Genomic DNA, 12490 nt, shown 5'->3' on the forward strand with positions numbered 1-12490 from the left:
ATAAAAGAGCACAAGGAGTGTGGGAGAGCCATCCCGGCTGAGGCCACTTAAGTCAGCCAGCCCCAGCCAACCCAGTAAGCGACCACAGCTGCACGAATGAGCTTAGCCAAGACCAGAAGGATGGGCCAGCCCAGCCAAGTTAAAATTGCTGATCCACAGAGTTTTGAGTAAATAAATGGTTGCTTTCAGCCAGTAAATTTTGGGGTGGTTTGTTACACAGCAAAAACTAAAAAACTAATTGATGCTGCGTGCATGTGTGTGTGTGTGTGTGTAGAAAAGGTGATAATGCAATAAAGCCAAGTTTTTGTGTTTTGTAATAGAAAATCAATACTTTTTTTTTTTTTTTTTTTGAGATAGAGTGTCACTCTGTTGCTTAGGCTGAGTGCAATGGCGCTATCTCAGCTCACTGCAACCTCCGCCTCCCGGGTTCAAGCAATTCTCCTGTCTCAGCCTCCCGAGTAGCTAGGATTACAGGCACATGGCTAATTTTTGTATTTTTAGTAGAGACAGAGTTTCACCATGTTGGCCAGGCTGGTCTCAAACTCCTGACATCAGGTGATCCACCTGCCTTGGCCTCCCAAAGTGGTGGAATTACAGTCGTGAGCCACCGCACCTGGCCTAATGTATCTATTTATATCTAAAAAATGATGCCACACGGTAGACGCATGTTAGTTAGACACATGGAAACAAAAACAGTGATGAGATTTTTAAGTGGATGATCCAAGGGCTAGAAACCAAGGGTCAGAAGGGAGTACAGCGGTGGGCTGTAATTTTTCATTATGGGGCTTGTAGAATTGTTTGATTTTGAAAAATTATGTACACATTTCATTTTTGTAAAATAGCAAATTAAGTGGAAACCAAATAAATAAATAAATAAATAAATAATAAACTTTCAAGTGACTGGTAGGCAGCTGGTACACAGCATCTGCCACCACCAGCAATAGTCATGTGTCCAACACATGCCCTGGTGGCAAGAGGAATTTCCAGCTGAGACATTGCCATAACCAACTCAGTTTTCCCTTTTGATTAGTATTCAGCCTTCATGCCTGCATGCTTATGGTTAGCACACAAACTGAAAAAAATTGCATGGAAAAGTTGGATCCAGAGTCTCAGACACTGCAGGTGTTCTCCGAGTTGTTAGTCTCCATTCTAATACAGTCCAATAAGGACCACAAACATCAAACATAATGGAGAACTGCCTGCAACCAAAGCCAGGGCATGGAAAAATTGCTCATTAAAAATTATTCTGTGGTTACAGTTTTGAATTGGCATGGATAAAAAGTGGAGCAGAGGCCGGGCGCAGTGGTTCATGCCTGTAATCCCAGCACTTTGGGAGGCTGAGGCAGGTGGATCACGAGGTCAAGAGATCGAGACCACCCTGGCCCACATGGTGAAACCCCATCTCTACAAAAAATATAAAAATTAGCTGGGCGTGGTGGTGAGCCTGTAATCCCAGCTACTCAGGAGGCTGAGGCAGGAGAATCGCTTGAACCCAGGAGGCGGAGGTGGTAGTGCGCTGAGATCGCACCACTGCACTCCAGCCTGGGCGACAGAGCAAGACTGCACCCCACCCCCCACAAAAAAGAAAAACTTCATACATATAACTGAGTGGTTGTGGGATGTAGTTTATATAGCCATTTCCCTCCCATTGGACTGTAAGGTTGTTTACAATTTTTTTGCTATAATAAATAACCATTTGTATGTTCTTATGCATAAATAAAATTTTTAACTAATATAAAAAAAAAAGTGGAGCAGATGGTCATATTCAACATGGTGAAAGGCTCTGTGAAAGCAAAACAGAAACCATACACCCACAATGGCCACCAAAACGGCTGCTGACATACGATCACTCTCTTCTTGATGCTGCTCTCTGTGCTTTAAATGTATTTTCTCTTTGAAATGATCACTTTCAAGTGTGTTTATTAAATTCTGTCTCCCATGTTAGGTTGACAGGGAGTATGTAGTATTTGGGAAAAGGCACAGGAGGCAAAAATAAGATACTAGATATTAAGGGATGTGTTGGATTACTCAGGACAGGCTAGGATATGCCACAATAAAGAAAAACCCCAAACCTCTGTGACTTAACATTTCCCACCGCATATGCAAAGTGGGTCTGCAGAGGGCCTCTGATGATCTAAGTACCTCAAAGTTCTAGGCTGGTGCATATTGCCATGATCAGTTCCTCTCAAAGCTGACCCAAAGCGATGTGCCTCACTTCTGCTCATATATCATTAGTCAAAGACATTCATGTGATCATGTCTAAATTCAAAAAGGTGAAAGAAGGCAATGTTATCCAGAAAGAGAGCTGGAATACTTGTGAACTCTTCCAACTCAATCCAGTATTCCCTCTGCTCTAAAACATAGCTATATAGCACATAGAATATACATTAGTTATGTTTATTTTTATCCAAAGTATACTTTTCCTAGATATGTCTTACTCCAGAAAATTATTATCCTTTAAAGGCAGATGATGAATCTGGCTAGAGGAGGAGGGCCTGGAAGGTTATATGAGGTACTAAAGTTATGTAAAGTGATGTGGTTTCCTTTTTTTCTTCCTGTGGTTGAATGATGTAGCACACTATTTGCAGACCAATCCTGGTCTTCCTTAAGTGGTTTCTATAACAAGATAATTTTCTTTCACCAATCACTAACCAATTTATTTTCGCTTCCAAGTGGAGCCTTATTTGTGCCTGAATTTTAGAGATTGTGAGTTTAAAAGAACACCACCTTCTGCCTGTTTAAGAAATAACCCAAGGTGCCCTGGAAATAAAAATGCAAATGCACGACTGGGAAAGCTTTATTTAGCTAAATCTCAAAGCAACAGTTATGTTTTGAGAAAGAGAGGTTAAGGGAACAGGAGTGGTAGAACTGGACATTCAAAGAAGGATAATTTTCAGAATGAGATAGTGTGGAGTGGAGGAGGAATAGAGTAGATTTCCATCCCTGGGCACGAAATAAGGAAACGTATTTTTCTGCAGTTATTTGTGAAGAACTTCAGTGATAAGCACGGTGCTTCTCCTTAAATAAAGACTGAAACAGAGAAGTAGCAGTTCCAAATACTTAGCCAAAGTTCTCAAAACCTTTGATCCAACAATTCTAAATACTTAGTGCATCAAATCCAACTACGGTCACTACTCTGTGCTAAAACTCAAGCAACCAGAAAGCTGAAATAATCAGAACTCTTTATTACCTTGGAATAAGAAAAAGCACATGGCAAATAAACCAGTTGAAATCGGGCACACCTTCAAAAGAAAAGCAATTCCCAGGGTGTTACAGGGTCAGGACCGCCTTTGGCCAATTTCTCAACTTTTTAAAAACACATGTTATGCTCAGGCAGAAATAAACTTCATTGAGATGAATTACCATCTTAACTTTGTTCAGTTTAAACTTCAACATCTTTATGACGGAAGGTACCAACTAATCTGAATGGTAAGTACAAGGCCCTTAACATAGGACTTAATGAGATTTGTTGTGTATATTTGTGGTGACTCCTCAAACTCAGGAGTGTGTGCCACAAGGTATAAGCCACTGATTAATTGTCTGAGAGCCCCTCAGTTCTTCCTCACTGACATGCTGGTGACACATCATCACTGTCAGAGTCCGAAGAAGTGGCCTGAGCTGGTCTGCTCCGAATTCTCTTCTCTTCTTCCATGTTCTTTGTTTCATGCCCCATGCCTGGGATGTGTCTGGCCCCAGGTCCTTTATATTGCAAATAGCAATGTATTGATTATAGATGACTAGATTATATATATTCCTTTATAGAGATATAGACGTGTAGATTATTTACTTATTCACATTAAGGTCTTTTGAAATTGTATTAATCAATTTCTCTAGACCAGGGTTTCTCAACATTGGTACTGTTGACATTTTTGGTAGGCAATTCTTTGTTACGGGGGGAAGGCTGTCCTGTACATTATAAGATGTTTTAGTAACATCCCAGGCCTCTACCAACTAGATGCCAATAAAATGTCTTCCCTCACTTGTGACTACCAAATGTCCCCTTAGGGGCTAAATTGCCCCCATTTCAGAACAACTAGGCTACCGTCACTGTCCAATAGAAATATAATGCAAGACACAAATTCAAGCCACAGAAGTAATTTTAAATTTTCTAGTGGTTACATTAAACAAAAGTAAAAATAAACTAGCAAGATAAAATTTCACGATATTTTTATTTAACCCAATATCCAAAATATTATCATTTCATATCAATATAAAAAATTATTAATAAGATATTTTCCATTCTTTTTTGAGTATTACATCTTCAAAATCTGGTGTGTATTTTATACTCACAGCTTGTTTCACTTTGGCTGAGCTTCACTTTGAAGGCACATGTGGCTGTGGCTATTTGTTGGACACCATAGGTCTGATGGACGTTTTGGATTGCATGTCTCTGTCCCCAGAATCCATATGTTGAAACCCTAACCCCCAATGGATGACTGGGGCCTCTGGGAGGAAATTAGTTGAGAGGAAGTTTAGAAGGTAGAGCCTCCATGATGAGTTTAGTGTCCTTACAAAAAGAGAGAGACTAGAGCTTGCTCTTTCTGCCATGAGAGGACACAACCAGAAGACCACCATCTGCAAACCAGGAAGTGGGCCCTCATCAGACTCTGGATCATCCCGTACCATGTTCTTGGACTTCCCAGCCTCCAGAATTGTGAGAAATAAATGTCTGTCGTTGAAGACACCCAGTCTATGGCATTCTGTTATAACAACCTAAACTGACAAAGACAGTGGCTTTGCTTTCCCCCAACATCCCCTGCAAAATTTGCCTGCTCTGCTCATTGAGCTTGGACGCTGAGGTTCTCTGTCTTCTTAGCTAGAGTTCTGGAATGTAAGTTCTAGAAATGCAGGGACCATACCTATCACATTCACAGCTGTAAATGTGACTCATACAGTGCCTTACACATAGTCAGTGCCCATTGCTGAATGAATATGAGTGCACGCAAGCATGCATGCATGATGCATTCTCTCCCTGTTGATGGTGCCCTCCTGCTTACTGTGGTGCTGAAAAGGGCAGATACAGTACAAGTGTTTCTGTTTAGTCACTTCCTGTCAGTTATGTGGGAGTACATTTGCACCTAAAGAATTGCACAATGAGAACTAAAGACATGGCTGACCATCTACCATGTTCTTTGATTTATCAATACAATTATATTCAGGATTATTTACTAAATACATTATATAAATGGTTATGTGATATTGTAAAATATATATTTGGTCTTCAACCCATTCTGTGGCATACAACTCCTAAAGTCCTTAGATTCTCCAAAGTGATGATTTTTTGCATGCTAGTGATGACTGATGGCTAGCAGCCCCTCTGTAGCTTCAGGATGGAGGCTGGTCATCAGAAAGACCAAGACAGGAATTGAGGGTTCAGACTTTCAGCCCCATCTCCTAACCTGTGGGAGGGGAGAGGGGCTGAAGGTCAAGTTGATCACTAGTGATCAAGGGTTTAATCAGTCATGCCTACATAATGAAGCTTCCATAAAAACTCAAAACAACTGGGTTTGGAGAGCTTCCCAGAGAACTGAACACACAGAAGCACCGCAACCCTCCCCCATTCCTCTTCATCCATATTCTTTGCAATATCCTTTATAATAAGCTGGTAAATATGTTTCCCTGAGTTCTGTGCGCTGCTGTAGCAAATGAACCCAATCCAAGGAGGAAGTCATAGGAAACCCAACTTAAAGACAGTTGGTCAAAATTTCTGGAGGCCCAAACTTGTGACAGGTGTCTGAAAGGGGGGACAATCTAAAGGGATTGAGCCCTCAACCTGTGAGATCTGACACTATCTCTGGGTAGATAGTGTTAGAATTAAATTAGAGGACAGGGTGTCCACTGCAGACTTGCTTGATTGCTGGTGTGTGGTGAGAACCCCCCACGCATTTGGTCACAGATGTCTTCTTTGTTGATTGCTGTGGTGTGGGAGCAGAGGAAAAGTTGTTTGTGTTTTTTCCACTCACAAGTAAACACCCCAATTATTAATTTATCACAAAGTTGGATTAATTAAAATATTCTACCAAGTATTCTGAAGAAATAGTAAGTTTGTTGTTTTATTGTTTTGTTTCATTTTCTTACATTTTTGGATGAATCCTATTATAAGAGTAGTTACTAGAATTGTGTACGACAAAGAGGATTTTAAAACCTCAGCAATGGCCATTCTTCCCTATAAAGAGCTTTTTTTTTTCCCATACAAGGCTGCCATTTAGAGAATTAACAGAATAACACAGAATATGAGCTCATGTACCTGGGTCTCTTTCTTCCTTAGTAAGAATTATCTCTTCTTCTTTATGTATATTCTCCTTTGTGTTGGGTTATTTGTGAATCTTCTTGCCCTGACAACCACCTCCAGGAATGCCAACAAGCTGATGAGTAAGATACCCCTGGCCCAAATTACTTCTCTTTCACTCTTTCATTCTAAAATAGAGAGCTTTGAAATCTTCTAATATCATCTGCTTTACAAACCCGCATAGTCATCAAAATCTTCTGGGGCAGGGGCTTTTTGAGACTAAAGGGACAGAAAATATAGCAAAGGAAAAACAAAAAAGTAGATGAAGAGGATTATGAGAAGCCGTACACTTCAAACAGGAACTAAAAAGCAATATGGAAGTGTGTCAGGTAGTTGATAAGTAAACATATTATGCGGGTGGGAGTTGTTTGTTTTGAAAAATAAGTCTAACAGGACTCCACCTCCAGAGATTATATTTTATTAGTGTTGGTGTGAGATCTGATTAGCTCCAAATGACCACTGCTTTGTAGCAACTGATCTCAGATTTATTTCACCATGGAGTCTCTTGAAAGTGCACTGTGCAATGCAGAAATAGCACAAAAGATCTGCGCAGTGGGTTTTAATGAGTGTGAGATAGGAGAGATGGGAAGAGGGTGTCCTGTAGACAAGATTGGCAGGGACAGGGAAGCCCTCATGGATGATTTTGATGACCAACCACATTGGGAACCAGTGGTTTAATTTCCTGTATGAATTAAAATAGGGAGTGTATGATAGGAAGACCTCCTAAAATCCTTTGTTTTTCTGTTGTGAGCCCTTCTCTGGTCTAAATAAAATCTTGTCCAGTGGCGGAAACATCCTGGACACAAATGAGATTTAGCAGAAAGAACTTTGAGCTAAAAGTCAAGACAGCTAGATTTGATTTTATCTGTTATTGGCAATCTGTCTTCAGACAAGTCATTTATTCTTGCAATCAGTTTTTCTACCTGCAAAATGGATTTTCTAAACAATATCTCTTCCTTTATGTCTGTTGCAAAATGTGATTTGAAATGTATTTAGCCTGCAGAGGATGCATTAATTAAAACTATTATGATTATTACCTGGCACATAAAACAAAAGAGCAGATTTTCTTCTCAATATTTTCCCCCAAACATTTTTTTTTTGTAGGCTTATTGTTCCCATAAGAAATCATCCAAAGTCTCAGTCTGATGGAGACACAGACAAACCATACTACCACAGAGACAGGCTAGAGAGAGACACAAATACACATGCTTTCTCTGTTCTCAAGTAAACTCTCAAATTAACATAAAACTAGTTACATAAAATTATTTATTGTTTCCTAGTATATTTTCAAATACATGTTTTTCATTTGAACGATAATCTTTCCAATCTAATGCATAGAAATGTAAAGCATTTAAGGCATTCTTTGAATATTTTCTAAATGATAAGACCAATTGCAATGAGATATAAAACAAAACTGTGGTTAATTACTAAGTGTGAAAACATGGCTAGTTAGAATTAATCTACATATGTAAACATAATGTTTATTTTATTCAAATTAACTTGCATAAAACTTGATAGGTATTTATTTTATAGTGTGTTTTCATTTTGTTAAAGCCCTAGTACTTTATGGCTATCAAAATGGCTTCAAACAGTTATTATTCTGAGGTAATCAGGGTGGTATAATGACAGCTCATGTTGTGGTGAATTTATTTTCAGGGATAGCCATTATTATATAACCCATTGAGTGTATTTAGGGTTAGTCTTCAGAGATAAAGAAAAAACACATACTTAACTTTCTATAGAAAGTCTTGATGATCTAGAAAGGTGGAAGGTAGGATCACCCAACCCTTGAGTGTTTTGCTGAGAGGATACTTCTCAATTGGTTTCTTATCTAGCCTGTAAGTGGCGCACATGTGGAAACCATCTCAGATGGGAGCTGGCACCATATGCCTCTTATAAAATACCACCCTCCGAGGCTGTGGAGAAAAGTTCTTTATCCGCGCTCTCCACCCCATTTCCTGCAACTTCTGTGAAGTCACAGAACTTGGGGAAATAGTGACGCTTCCTGGCTTAGATTTATCACCATCTGGGAAGCAGAATGAGATGCTTGGCGCTGCCACTGCCACTTTCATCTGCCACATTCTCAGGAATTCATCACCCACAGGGTGATTCTAGCCAATGCAAGTCACCTCATCCATTGGAAAGAGGAAGAGAAAGAATGGGGAATGAGTTCTGTCCGAGAGCCTCCAGGCTGCTTCTGTTGGCTAGCACAGGCCGTGTTAATGCCTTGGGCTGACTTCCAAGGCCATCTGTAATTTGGCCCCACTCTGCCCATTTCTCTCCCTGGCCAAACTGGCCTCACCAGTGCCTGAACAAACTCATCTCTGTCTGTGACTTCACCGAGATTGTTGCTCTTTCCCGTTATCTATCAAGGGGCAGCCTAAGTTTCAAATCTCACAGAAGTCTTTCCTGATTCCTCCAGCTTGTGTCTTCAGACCTCACAGTTTTGTCTGTGACAAGTAATTTAGAAACAATGTATGTGCTGGGATGTATTGTCCCTTGATTATCACCTGTGTTAAGTTTAGTTCCCCAATGACATTATAAGTTCCTTAAAGATAGCATTTGTTACTAATGTCTATTTGCTAAACTCTCCTCACTTTCCCTTTTCTCCAGTGCTAAGCCCTTAATAAGTGTTCAAAAATTCAGAGAATCTTAGAATCGGAATTTTTTAATCCAGCTAACAGCAAAAAAACACTACTATATTAGAGAGATAATCCCTTCCATGGCTTCTTTCTCCTTCCTTCCTTCCTTCTTTCCTTCCTTCCTTCCCTCCTTCTTTCCATCCCTCCCTCCATCCGTCCCTCCCTCCCCCCTTCCCTCCTTCCTTTCTTTCCCCTTCCTTCCTCATTCCTTCTACATTTATAAAGAAATGAAATCTCTCCACCTATAACTTTTATTAATGTATTCTAGGCTCAGGGGATTTAAAGGTGACTAAGGCTTAGCTCAGTCTCTTGAGAAAAACCAACAAACACAACACACCATGAAAAGAATTATGCTGGAGGAAGGTTTAAAAGGGCTGAGAGCACCCAACTGCCCCAAGGGTCTCAGCGTAGCAGTCCTGTGAGCTCAAAGCAGATCCTTACTAAGGCTTAACTAGTATTGATTCCATCGACAATATCTGCTACAGATTCTTAGCAAGGAAATGACGAAAGTTGACCTAAAATCCTACAGTAAGTTTGCAAATTATGTACCAGTTGTGTCCTAATAGTTAATTGTTTAGCATATTCTTTGGAGCTTTAGAACATCTTTTTCTAATTCAAAATTTTTGCATAGCGATTATATGTCCTTGGTCTAGCACATAAAAGTCTATTATCTCTACGATGTACCTAAAGTTGAGCATAGTATAATATTAATACTATGGACTTTAATCATATGTAAATGGATTTGTTCAGGAAGCCATAGGATTCCAACCTTGCACACTGGAACTAAGGCACCCTGCACCATCTGACCTGTTTTCCTGTGCTCCCTCTCCCTTGCGATTACAGAGGAAGAAGGGACACGTTTTTTCCCCATTTCTTCCACATGAATGACATCAGAATAGGAGGTTACTTGCCCTTTCTCACAGGGTACCAAAGTTTCAAAGAGAAGCCAGGAGAAAATGAGAGGAGACTAAGAGAGCTCCGCATATCACAACCACATTTTCCCATTCGAAAATGAGGATAAGGTGTGGAACAAAAGACTTTTGGAGCATTTTCTTGGTGGAAGAGGTGATCTGGCAGATGTGCTTTTGTAACTGACTTCTGGAATTACTAAGACATTTCATCCCTTCCTGGGTTGTTGTGGGGATAATGCATGTAAAGTATCTACCTGTGCAGTGATGACAATTATGAGTAAAATAAGTTTAGTGTTTATTGAGGATTTAATATTACTATTACTAGTGCATATTAGAATAGATGGATACTCTTCTAAGCTATGTATTACATTATCTTTTTTTTTTTTTTTTTGAGACAGAGTCTTGCTCTGTCACCAGGCTGGAGTGCAGTGGCTGGATTTCGGCTCACTGCAACCTCCACCTCCCAGATTCAAGCGATTCTCCTGTCTTGGCCTCCCGAGTAGCTGGGATTACAGGTGTGTGCCACCATGCTCGGCTAATTTTTGTATTTTTAGTAGAAACAGGGTTTCGCCATGTTGACCAGGCTAGTCTCAATCTCTTGATCTCATGATCTGCCCGCCTCAGCCTCCGAAAGTGCTGGGATTACAGGCGTGAGCGCCTGGCCTACATTATCATTTTTAATTTTCACAACAACCCAATGTACTATCATGGCCAATTTACAGATGAGAAATTGTACTATTATGGCCAGTTTGCAGATGAGAAATTGAAACTTAGAAGGTTAAGGAAGATCCCCCAGTAAATAAGCAGCAATATTTAGATTCAAAATTGGGCAGTCTGCTGCCAGAGCCCAGCACTCTGGTTTTTGCTATTATTGTTTGTAGGGCCAAAAATAACAAAACATTTAAAATAAGGTAACTCCTTTTCTTTTCTACCCGACTGGCCTAATAACAACCTTCCAGTTTTTGATGGCGTGGGCTTTAGAAACCAGGGCTGCCTTCTTCCTTGATCCCACAGCCCTCTCCTCCTTTGCCATCCTCACAGCAAACACATGGCGATTTGGAGCTTTTGCTCCCACTCCTCTTTCTAGTTCAGTTTCTTTTCTTTTCCTTTTTTTTTTTTTTTTTTTGAGACAGAGCTTTGCTCTCTGTCGCCCAGGCTGGAGTGCAATGGCTCAATCTCAGCTCACTGCAACCTCCGCCTCCCGGGTTCAAGCTGTTCTCCCTGCCTCAGCCTCCCAAGTAGCTGGGATTACAGGCGCCCACCACCATGTCCAGCTAATTTTGTATTTTTAGTAGAGATGGGGTTTCACCGTGTTGGCCAGGTTGGTCTTGAACTCCTGACATCAGGTGATCCGCCTGCCTCTGCCTTCCAAAGTGCTGGGATTACAGGCGTGAGTCACCGCGCCGGCCTCATGTTCAATGGTGGATTCATTAGATTATAAAAACTAATCATGGGCTGTTCCCAAACACTGTCCTCTAAAGTACAAACTACTCTCCGTTGTAGTAAAATGTCAGCCTCCAGGGTACCATCAAGGACTGGTTTCCAGAACAGAAGTAAAGAAGCATCAGGGGCCTTTAGAAAAGGGCCTGAGAGGTGGGTGTTGGTGAAGGTGGGAAGGGAGGCTGCTTTGGGTGGGATGGGAGAGAAAGGGATGTCTGGCTTTTCTCCTGCCCTCTCCCAATGACTTGCACTTTTATCTGTTCTAAGGTCACAGATGCAGCTCTTGCTAAGCCCAGGGTGTGATAAAGAGTTGTGCCTGACTGCAGCAACTGGTGGGAGGAGAGCAAGGAGCTAAGGTAGTTGCTCCAGGTCTGACTAAGTCCAGGAAAGATATTACCTGGCCTGGTGAATTGCATGTGCCTGCACTGTCTCCCCCTCCACCAAACAAAATTCAAAAGACCAGTTCAACTTAAAAAACAAATAAAAAAAATAAAGAGACAGAATCACTGTAGAAAAATCAGGATGACTGTTAATCTAGATAATACTTTTTCTAATCAATTTTTATCCCATCCAAATAATGGAATCTGTAGTCATTTCAGCTGTCCACTCATCATTTGTGGTTTTGTGTTAACTTCAGATTTGAGAGATAATCTTAGATTTAGATTGCCCTGGGTTCATGAATATAAAGTACTTCGGTAAGTCCTTTACATCTGCTCCAGGCCCAAAACAGAAGGTAGAATAAAACTGGTAAAAAATAAAAATAACAAGGCAGACACACTTTAAGAAGTAGCATTTTAATTTCTCCAGTTGAATATATTTCTTCCCCTTCCTCCCTCCCTCCCTTCCTCCCTACATTCTCTCTTTCCCTCCCTACCTTCCCTCCCACCCTCCATCCCTACCTTCCCTCCCTCCCTCTCTTCCTTCCCTCCCTCCCTCTCTCCCTCCCTCCTTGCTTTTTTTCTCCCTTTCTTTCCCCCTACCCCTTACCGCTCTTGGGAGAGTTAGCAATGAATCTGCCAACTTGTAAAGAAATGAGTTGCCTCAGAACCATTAAACATTATAGCTGATAACTGAGAGATGAACAAGGAATTTTATACAGCTAAAAAAGAATTCCACTGAGGGCAAGACAATATTAGAGCAGGAATCCTGAAGTGGCCATGGGGATTATGTTCAGGTGACCTCAAACTCGCAGAAAGCATCTTGCAAAG

Source organism: Pongo abelii, chromosome 5, assembly GCF_028885655.2.
Source record: "Pongo abelii isolate AG06213 chromosome 5, NHGRI_mPonAbe1-v2.0_pri, whole genome shotgun sequence".
Lineage (NCBI taxonomy): Eukaryota > Metazoa > Chordata > Mammalia > Primates > Hominidae > Pongo > Pongo abelii.